At 36.5% G+C, this 10,897-nt stretch overlaps 1 long non-coding RNA gene across 1 annotated transcript; it reads right to left on the reverse strand.

The window, feature by feature from the left end:
- Nucleotides 1-247: 247 nt before the first annotated feature.
- LOC118487265 lies at nt 248-637 on the reverse strand. Its single transcript, XR_004881077.1, has 2 exons — nt 594-637; nt 248-471 (listed from the first exon to the last, which is right to left on the reverse strand). It is a non-coding gene; the product is annotated as an uncharacterized LOC118487265 (long non-coding RNA).
- Between the last annotated feature and the right edge of the window lie 10,260 nt (nt 638-10,897).

The raw sequence follows: 10,897 nt of genomic DNA on the forward strand, positions 1-10,897 counted from the left end.
TTCTTAGTCCAAATGGCATAGCAATATAACAATATATACAAGTTGGGGTCATAAAGGTTGTATCCTCTTGATCAGATGGTTCCATCTGAATTTGTTGAAATCCAGATCAAGCATCCATAAAAGTCAACAACTCATGACCCGCAGTAGCATCCACCATGGAGTCAATGTGGGGTAATGGGAAAGGATCCTTGGGACATGTTGTTACGCCCTAACACGTTTTACCTTAAAAATGACACAGCGGAAAAGGGCTTTAAAATTTCTTTCCTTATTAACGACATTACTTTCGCGAAGGTTCCAAATGCTAAAAATGTTAAACGTTCTATAAAAGAATTCACAACATTTATACTAAAATTTACATTTCTAGACGTTATACACTTCAATTATATGACCGATCTATCCGTGCAATCCTTGCTCTTGACTCGATCTACGTCCGCTTCACTTTCTAAGTAGCAGAAGAAGTCCGTGTGGCACCTGTGGGCATCACATACAACTTAGTCATTAGTCAACGACAACATCATATAACATTAATCTCATATAATAAAATATTGAATAACGTTCGAAAATTTAACATTAGTTCATCCAACTATCCTTACTCATCCTCTTATTTCAGGTAGAGCTTAAATTTCGTAAGAATCCGACATTCTCATTCATGCATTACATACCAACCTCAACGCATAATTAGTAACGTTAAAACTCTACGTATTTAAATCATGCACACGTACCATCTTACATGCATATATACTCCTCTACATACATACATACCTTTCTTACGACCTTACATACGTGCATACACGCATACATGTCTTTACACATACATACATGCACAACCACATACATACATACCTTTCCTACATCTTTACATACAATATTTACAAGGGTCTTAGACTTAGGTTTAAAGCCCATAAACATCTAAGGAACCATAAAAAAATCATGTTTGGAAAGTCCGTCGTAGTTCACGGATAACAAACCGAAGCCTACGACACATAAATCAACTTAAATAACAAGAATTTAGCTTTTGAGACTTGGGGAGACCGTCGCCGACGCCCCTAGGGCCGTCGGAGACGGGCCTTGCATTTACCCGTAGCCCAAAAATCCGTAGACAGGTAATTAACCCGTCAGCACAAAAACTGATTTTCCCTTGCCCGTCGGCGACGGCCCCCCACCCGTCGGCGACGCCCTCTAGTTTTTGTTGTTTTCTGCAGATTCGTTTCGTCGTCCGAACGCACTAAAACGCGCGTAACTTTTGAACCGTTTACCCGTTTGACCTCTCGTTTCTTCCTACATGCTTGTAAATTCACATTCTATCATATGAACTTAAAATCTTACCTCCGGATTAAGGAAATTCTTATCTTACATGCATTCGACACAATATCATTTTCTAATGATTCGACCCGTTCGTGCATTTATCAACATAATCTATTTATTTGACCTCAATCTCATATGAACTTTAATAATTTCATTGGCGCTTATCATAAAAGATTAAGTTCTCGGACGTCTTGCATCCTTTTAACCCATTTTCACTCAAAAGCTTATTTTTGACCCGTTATGGGTATTTGCGCTTTAAGTGGACTATGACATACAAACCCTATATTTCGCTTTCATACTTGACCAAAACATTACACTAATCAATTAGCTTGTTTCCAATAGACATTTAAGGTTGTTTACCCGATATACCTATCAAGGGCGTTTTTGTCAACATTGCTCCATCCTTTACAACCAAGGACTTCCTTGCATATTTAACCAATCCTACCACTTAACTACAACTCTAACGCACATACCTTGTTCGGATCAAAGCTAAGATCCGTTTAATACTTCGTCAATTTCATACAACTCATTCCTATTTGACCTCAATTATCATACTTAATCAAGTTGCAACTAACTTTACATAAACAACTAAAAGTGATTACGGAAATCACTTACCTCGTGCATCCGTATTCATATTTGTTTCTTCGCCACTTCTTGACCCGTTAGCCTTCCGTGCTTGATTCCGTCTCGACATGATTCCTATACTTCCATGTCATCGAAATCACATTCTTATTAGCATACATAATTGTACATGTTAACGATCATATCGATCGCATAATACATGTGACCAAATTCATATCATTTCAAACTCATGTAGACCATCATGTCATCGCATTAAACACACATTCGTCAAACACGCTCCATATAACTTACCTTAATCTTACAATTATGACAACTCGTCTAACCATCCTTCTTATACACGGTTGACTTTTAGAAGTCAACGGTTCATTTAGTTTAACTTTCGACTTATCATTATATACCCGTAACATCATAATCGACTATACGGACGACAATACATACATTTTATCATACGATTGGGGTGCGTACCATCTTTTAAGCATAACGTACAACTAATTCATGCACAATCTTCTAAATTCATACATAGTTCATCAAATCCTTCTACTAATTAACATGTGGTATTTAAAATTAAACATCATACATATTATCATCACATTTTGTTCACTTCATCTAACAATAATTCACCATTTCTTATCCAATTTCTTTAAACACTCACACACATGTATGATTCCAAACATTGTTAACATAAGTAAATCATCAATTTACATTACATCATCTAAAACCCACTTCATAACTACTTATTAATCACTTACAAGTGATCTAATCTTAAGTTCTTCATAATTTCATCATACTTTTGATATGTGTACTACCTTGTAAGCATAGTGTACAACTAGTTCATGCATATCCTTCTAATCTCATACATAATTCATCAATTTCTTCCTTCTAATCAACATGAATCATACATGCACAAACATCAAACATACTAGTATCGCATTTCTTTCAATTCCTCTCCTAAGAATCCATCTTACAAATCAAAATACATCAATTTTAAGCAAGAATTTAAACATAGATGATTTACCCGTGTCATCATCTTCACCATAACAAACGGGTTTCACCCTTAAACATCAAATTAACCTAAACCTTGCATAATCCATGTTCCAAATGATGAATCTAACACATACTCATGCTCAATTTCACACAAATTTGCGATTTACAACATAACCCACTTCGTGCATAATCACCAATCTAACTTTTAAGACATACCTTGCGATCCCCTTGTGAAGGTGATCATCAATCTATGCTCGGTTATGAGTTAAAGCTTCATCTTGCCCTTCAATTTGAAGATTTTGAAGAAACTAGGGTTTTGACCCTCTTTTCCCTTCCTGATCATCGACACACACACGCACACTATGTGTGTGTGTGGTGTTTTAATTTTGTTTTATAAAATCAAGTTTCCCACTTAACGTTTTTGGTCCCTCTAGTATACATTCCATCATAATTGTTACAAGTTTCATCCCTTAGCTTATCTAATAGGCATTTAACTAGGTTTATTAACTTAGTTATTGTATCTCATTTTACTAACATGGTAACGAATTTAATAATTCGAATTTTGGGGTGTTACAAGTCTACCCCCCTTAAAGAAGGTTTCGTCCCCGAAACCTTTCTCGTTCTTACTCTTACCCTTCTATTGTACTCATTCAATGGGCACATTACAACATAAGTCATTCGGGGTCTTTGCAAAAATCTTAATCATGAATAATTATGATCGTACGCATTGTCCTTATCTTCTTAAATTAGTAATTTACTTTCATAATCACACGAGGTCAGGGTCTGGTCCAGAGCTCTTATTAGTGTCTTTTACTTTATATTGCTAGTTTCTAGTACATACTATCACTAGCATTTCATTCATTGAACTTATTCCAAATGTATACAATTATTACTCGTAAAGACCTAAGGTCACAACTGGTTTCTAGCTTCCTATTTAACCATATTACATTCATACATCTACTAATCAAAATAAATCAATTTACTTCACACTACTCATACATCATATGCTATCTTTTATTTTGTTCACTATGAGCTATCCTAAACATTCCATTACTATCATTACCTTTGATTAGCTTTAAGCTCATAGGAAGGGTCGATATATTATCATACGCCTACTGCAATCATTCAAAGGCTTATTATTACAACCAGAATCAACCTTCTTACACCTACTTATCTGTACTTAACATGAAGACTAAGCATTATTTCCATGCTTACTATTGTTATTTATGTCATGCGTATCTTTTCTACAATGTCTTGTTCAATTGAACATGGCCAACAAGCCGAGCATCAAGGTTAGCATTCCTTATCGATTCTTGCCGTCTCTTATATTCTATCAGAGTTTCCACAGTTACGAGCTTTCAATTTCAATACCACTAGTTCGCATAGAAGTATTATTCAATATGTAACTTTCTTTTTAACATCCACAAGTTAAACCAGTTACTAACCTCGCTAATTTGGCACGAGCCAACATTTAACAACCCGAGTTGACTTGCTCCTTCACGATCCCGTATCTTAACAAGGTTGATCTTGTCCATCTGGTAACATGAGCTTCCATTCATGAGCATTCTTTCACCGTCCTAGGTAGCTTTATTGCATCATGATTACTGCCAATCTCATTATAAAAGTTGGGATTTACACATTTCATTCGATCTCATTCAGACATGTTGTTTATCACATCACCTCATTTATATATCAATACTTTCTCAATTCCTTCTTAAGACATTAGTGTGTTAGACCTATTCATAACGGGTCAATACATGGCCATTTCTTAATATATCATTCTTATTATTTATATATACATACGTATCGAAGTACATGTTTGTACTCCTTTTCAATTCAGACTTGCTTACGATCTCATCGCTTCACTGTTCCAGTGTTTTCTCGCAAACACTTGCCTTCCTGTTTTAAAAGTTAGTCATAATACTTATTTCGCTTACAATACTTAACATTTTAGTTCCATTTGCTCATATACTTTCATTTCCTTTACACATTCGATTACCCAATTAAAGGGGTAATGGCATATACTCTCATAATGAGATTCAAGCATACCGCTTACGACCCGGTCACATCGGGTTAATTGCTTTCAACATAAATCTTTCGTTCTATCCGTATAACGGATTGAACATCATACATTCGTTATTGCATTCACGACCACCCATTCTAAACGGATGGTACCTTACCCTTACTCGACTTGTCCGACTTGAACCGGTCGACTTGCATGGCTTATTATAGCATTCGCTATCATAACCAAATCCGCAAGGGATTTGCATCATTCGTATCTTTCATTCCTTGAATCCGTCTCGCGGACTCAAGCATTGCATTCGCATATTTCATTCCTTGAATCCGTCTCGCGGATTCAAGCATTGCATTCACACCTTTCATTCCTTGAATCCGTCTCGCGGATTCAAACATTGCATTCACATCTTTCATTCCTACAAGGTACTCTCAATCCCCCGAGAGTCCTACTACCCATTTCACCCACACACCTAGCTGCTACCAAACTCTATCGGACATACCTGTAATAATTATCACGGTCTCACGAACGTCATAGGTTTCTTGTGTACTAGCCAGGTACACATTCCACGTACTAGTTTTGTGCCTTCGCGTAATTGCCACCTTATGTTCGAAGAATTTAGTTTCGGCTCTTTCAAAACTTATTTATCATGTCGTTATTATATTTTGCTAAAAATTTTCTTTCACTTGCTTAATTATACCATTTCATATGCCCACACGTTAGGTTTACGTACCTGGGGTCAATTCGCCTTATTACTTGCCTTGATGTCGGTCCTAGACCGCATCCACGGATCATCCCTTCCAAACAATTGCGCTTACCCTTCACATAACATACTATTAATTTCCATTAATTACATAATCTAATACACACTTACATTTGCTTTTGCCTTTAGGCCTTGATCGAGTCTTGGATTGCACGGGTTCTGGTCACAAGAGCACACCGGTTTGAGTTCAAGTATTTACCTCCTTCTACTTGATTCTCTCAAACCAGGGCTCTGATACCAACTTGTTACGCCCTAACACGTTTTACCTTAAAAATGACGCAGCGGAAAAGGGCTTTAAAATTTCTTTCCTTATTAACGACATTACTTTCGCGAAGGTTCCAAATGCTAAAAATGTTAAAGGTTCTATAAAAGAATTCACAACATTTATACTAAAATTTACATTTCTAGACGTTATACACTTCAATTATATGACCGATCTATCCATGCAATCCTTGCTCTTGACTCGATCTACGTCCGCTTCACTTTCTAAGTAGCAGAAGAAGTCCGTGTGGCACCTGTGGGCATCACATACAACTTAGTCATTAGTCAACGACAACACCATATAACATTAATCTCATATAATAAAATATTGAATAACGTTCGAAAATTTAACATTAGTTCATCCAACTATCCTTACTCATCCTCTTATTTCAGGTAGAGCTTAAATTTCGTAAGAATCCGACATTCTCATTCCTGCATTACATACCAACCTCAACGCATAATTAGTAACGTTAAAACTCTACGTATTTAAATCATGCACACGTACCATCTTACATGCATACATACTCCTCTACATACATACATACCTTTCTTACGACCTTACATACGTGCATACACTCATACATGTCTTTACACATACATACATGCACAACCACATACGTACATACCTTTCCTACATCTTTACATACAATATTTACAAGGGTCTTAGACTTAGGTTTAAAGCCCAAAAACATCTAAGGAACCATAAAAAAATCATGTTTGGAAAGTCCGTCGTAGTTCACGGATAACAAACCGAAGCCTACAACACATAAATCAACTTAAATAACAAGAATTTAGCTTTTGAGACTTGGGGAGACCGTCGCCGACGCCCCTAGGGCCGTCGGAGACGGGCCTTGCATTTACCCGTAGCCCAAAAATCCGTAGACAGGTAATTAACCCGTCAGCACAAAAACTGATTTTCCCTTGCCCGTCGGCGACGGCCCCCTTGTAGGATCGTTTGGCGACCCGTATGAGTCGATCAGAGGCGTTTTTGTCAATTACAGGTGCGGAATAACAAGTAATCAACGTAGGAATAGCTTGCAATACACTTTAAACTCTTTCTGTATTGATTTGACGGTAAATACACTCAGTTCTCGATCCGGCAGCACTTCGGTACGAGATTCAACCACACGTTACAACTGAGATCGCCCCTAAGGTATTTATACTATCCTGGAACCGCTTATTGGACAGGCCCAATAAGCGGCCCACACATGACACATGAGCGGTCCAACTAGTTGTCACTTGAGCGACCCATACTTGTCCATTCGAGCGACCCTACTTCCTAATGGACCATAAAAGCGATCCATTAACCCTAAAACTATACAATCACTCAATTTCTCGTATTTCGTGCCCAGATCTAACATTCTAAGATAATGACTCGATACAAGACGTAATCAGCAGATGTAGTGCACCAACAAACTCCCCCTCAGATGTTGATGGAGTCGATTATCGAGTCACAACAATGCTGTGTCTTCACATCTTCAGTCTTGATCAGTCTTTGGGCTTCTCTCTTTCTCTATCTTCAGACTCCCCCTCTCGATTTACTGGTATTCACATCTTCAGTAACATCTTCAGGATCGTTGTCTGTCTTTTCGTCCAGCTACTCATCTTATCCTGCATAAGCTCTACCTCAAAGTAAATTTCTTTCACATATATATTTCAAACATATAATACTGCACCAATTCAGACTCTTCTTTAAAACAAACACAGATTTTGATGAACCACTTGAAAGGTTAGATTATAAAAACATTTAATTTCACACAAACACTCCCCCTCAAGTATTGCTCATCATGTTTAGCACTCGGAATTTTGAAAATCAGCTATTCAACATCAGTTGTCGAAAATCTTTTTGACTTTTCAAAATTTATGCTAAAACACACTAAAAATCTTTTTGGATTTTTTTTAAAGAAAATAAAATGCAGAAATAAACTATTTACAGACAATATTTTTGTGAGCTCGTGCAAGAGGATCATATCAGTTTTTGAGACAAATCACCAACACCGTTAAGCTTAAACATACTCAGTTCTAAACAATTTACCTAGATTGTCAGTATGTTTGTCCACTTAAATTTTCACACAGACTTCAAATGATTCGAGATACGATATTAATGTTTTAGAGACTTAAACTTAATTGTGTATCACTCCACTTGAATATACTCCTGTATCCAGATCCCAAATATTCAGTCTTACAGGTGAGTATACCACAGATGATATCTGTAAAGGGGTTATGTGCGAGGGCCGTGAGAGCTCAGGTCGATACTTCCGTATACGCAGAGAGATGACGGCTTCGACTTTTGGTGGGTCCCCTTTAGAGGATCTTTTTTACAACAGCAATGACTATCAATTTTATTGTTTAATTAGATTGCTGAGGGCGGCGCTTTTTCAAGCATTTGCAGAAAGCATTATCCGGGGACTAGGTCAGTACTTCCATACAGCAGAAGTCCTGGGATAATACCCCAGATATCACTGAGTATAAAGACCTAGTATCTCAGAATAAGGGACCTTTCAAACAAGATTTCGGGGGTTACCCATATATCCAAGAATAGTTACCCACGAATTAAGTAAGTTTGATTTAGGTTTATATCTCGTTTCAATCTACTAAATGTGCGAAAATCTACTGACACATCCGCAGTAAGATCGTTTATCACATTTTGACTTTCCAATTCTTTAGCATGTTGTGATAGTCCACTGATGTACTATCATTTCCTCTTTTATGCAACAAAAACTCATTTTTGATTTTATCATGTTTTTGGCTTTTTCAAATTTTCTGATTTTTTTGGATTTTCTAAAAATTCTTACTCCCCCTAAAATTCAAATACATCTAAAGAAAATTGAAAACAAACTGTACAGAACATGACAACTGATATCGAAACACCTCAAATCGCCATTCACTAGGCATAAACAATCAGAACTCCCCCTATCAACAAACTATTTTCCCATTTAGATTTCAAAACACTTAAGTTTGTTTTAATCAAAATGGTTTTTCCGGAAAATAAGTTTGATTGATTTTACCACTTGTAAGTTACCATTTGTAAGAATATCCAACAAATGTTCAGGGGTGTGGTTCATCATCTTGTCTATCGATCAAAGTAGGAAAATACAAGTACAACTTAATGTCCTTGATTTACCATTTTCAGTTTAGAAACCTCTGTACCAATTGTAAAACATCAACAAACATAAACAAACCTCTTTATCGTTTGTATGATTGACGTCACCGAATAAAATTCAAGAAAGATGCCGATTCATGCTCCACGCTTACCAACCTGAGAGCTCCGGCAAGTCCTGAGACTTACTGTTCATAATATGTACCATCCCAGTCACAAACCAGTGATGGTTCAACCTTTTCTTTCTTTGTTTTCTTCTCATAAAATTCCTTAACCCCTTTGACTTTTCGATCAATCATTTTGCCAAAGATGTGTTTTACCTTGGGGTTAAAGACCTTCTCAGCATCAAATTCCTGTTCATCATGATAAAATTGGTTAGAAATTTCAACTTTACCAATTTTCTTTTTATAATTCTCAGCCCGAAGTAATGGAAACTCATCATCACTAACACTCGGAACTGAGTTCTCAACTTTTACATCAGCTTCACATTTTGAAATAATTTGAGGCTCAACTGACTTTGTGGAATCAGTTTCATCGCCTGAAGATAGCTCCTCTGATTTCGATCTATCAGAATCATCACCAGAGCTTTCATCACCCTTCTTAATAACCCATTTCTAGTTGTCAGATTTTGCTCTTTTCTTGTAAAATTTGTTCGAACTCTCACCAATTTCAAAAATAGAGTCTTTGAACAATTTTGTTCTATCAAGTGGTGATTCGAACGCAAACACCTTTTCTGAGATTTTGCGAAAAACTCCCTGTTTTGATTTTATCGCCTGAAAACAATCTTTAGCAATATGTCCAACGTTGTTGCACTTGAAACAGGTTCTTGAGTCCTTCTTTTGTTCAGCTTGTTTCTTTTTCAAAAACTCACTGTTCTTTTCCCTCCAGAAACATGTCTTTTCTTCTTCATCAGTTGATGTACCTGAAACAAACGACATTTTGGATTGAAAATCACGAACATATTTTTCATGTTTGTGTTTTTCTGTAGGAGTAAAACCTAATCCTTTCTTTTTGAAATTACCGCTATGGTTTGATCTCTTTTGGAAATCTGAACCAGAATCGTAATTCTTTTTCTTGTTTAATCTTTGTTGTACTCTTGAGGTGTATTTTTTAGGTTTTTCATTAAAACATAAGTCTTTAATTTCAGAGATATTAATTTCTGTGAGTTTGAAAACCTGGTTTATCAATTCAGTTTTGACACCTCTTAATGGAAATTCCTCATCAGAATATAATTTGTCTGAATTATTCAAAGTATAAGCAACTTTAAACAATCCATCATCCAAATTAGATTTTGATAACAGGAATTTTCTATCATAAACTAATTTTCCCTGTTTTTCTGTTTGCTTCAGAGTTTTTGACTTAGATTTTGACTTTGACACGAACTCCGGCTTCGACTCTTCACTGTCATCACTATCTAACACATGATCCACGACTTTCTTCATTAATTGAGACAGTTGATCAGTGTCAGATGATGTAAACACAACATCAATATTTTCAGGAAGAATGACCGACGACTCTGACTCCCACTGTAAATTTGTAGCCTTTTTGACTCTTTCATCGTTAGGATGTCTAGGCAAATATCCGTTTTCCAGTGGAGGTGGACATCTGTTATAACTGACACCTTGCTTCTTACCAGATGACGTCTTTTCAGTATCCTTTTTCTTGTCACTCTTCTTTTTGTCAGCAATCTTTTCTTTAGCATCAACTCCAGCTGCAATCTCCTCAGTTACATCATCCTCTTCCCATACCTTCATGCTCTCAACAGTCGGATAAATCCTGTCAATCACATAGGAAGTACATGAGTAACTTTTCAACAAACGATTTACTCTTTCAGTTTCGATTCGTTGCAGCTCAAGCTTCTGTTCTAAAGCAGCACACTTCTCAATAT

Source organism: Helianthus annuus, chromosome 15, assembly GCF_002127325.2.
Source record: "Helianthus annuus cultivar XRQ/B chromosome 15, HanXRQr2.0-SUNRISE, whole genome shotgun sequence".
In the NCBI taxonomy this organism is placed as follows: domain Eukaryota; kingdom Viridiplantae; phylum Streptophyta; class Magnoliopsida; order Asterales; family Asteraceae; genus Helianthus; species Helianthus annuus.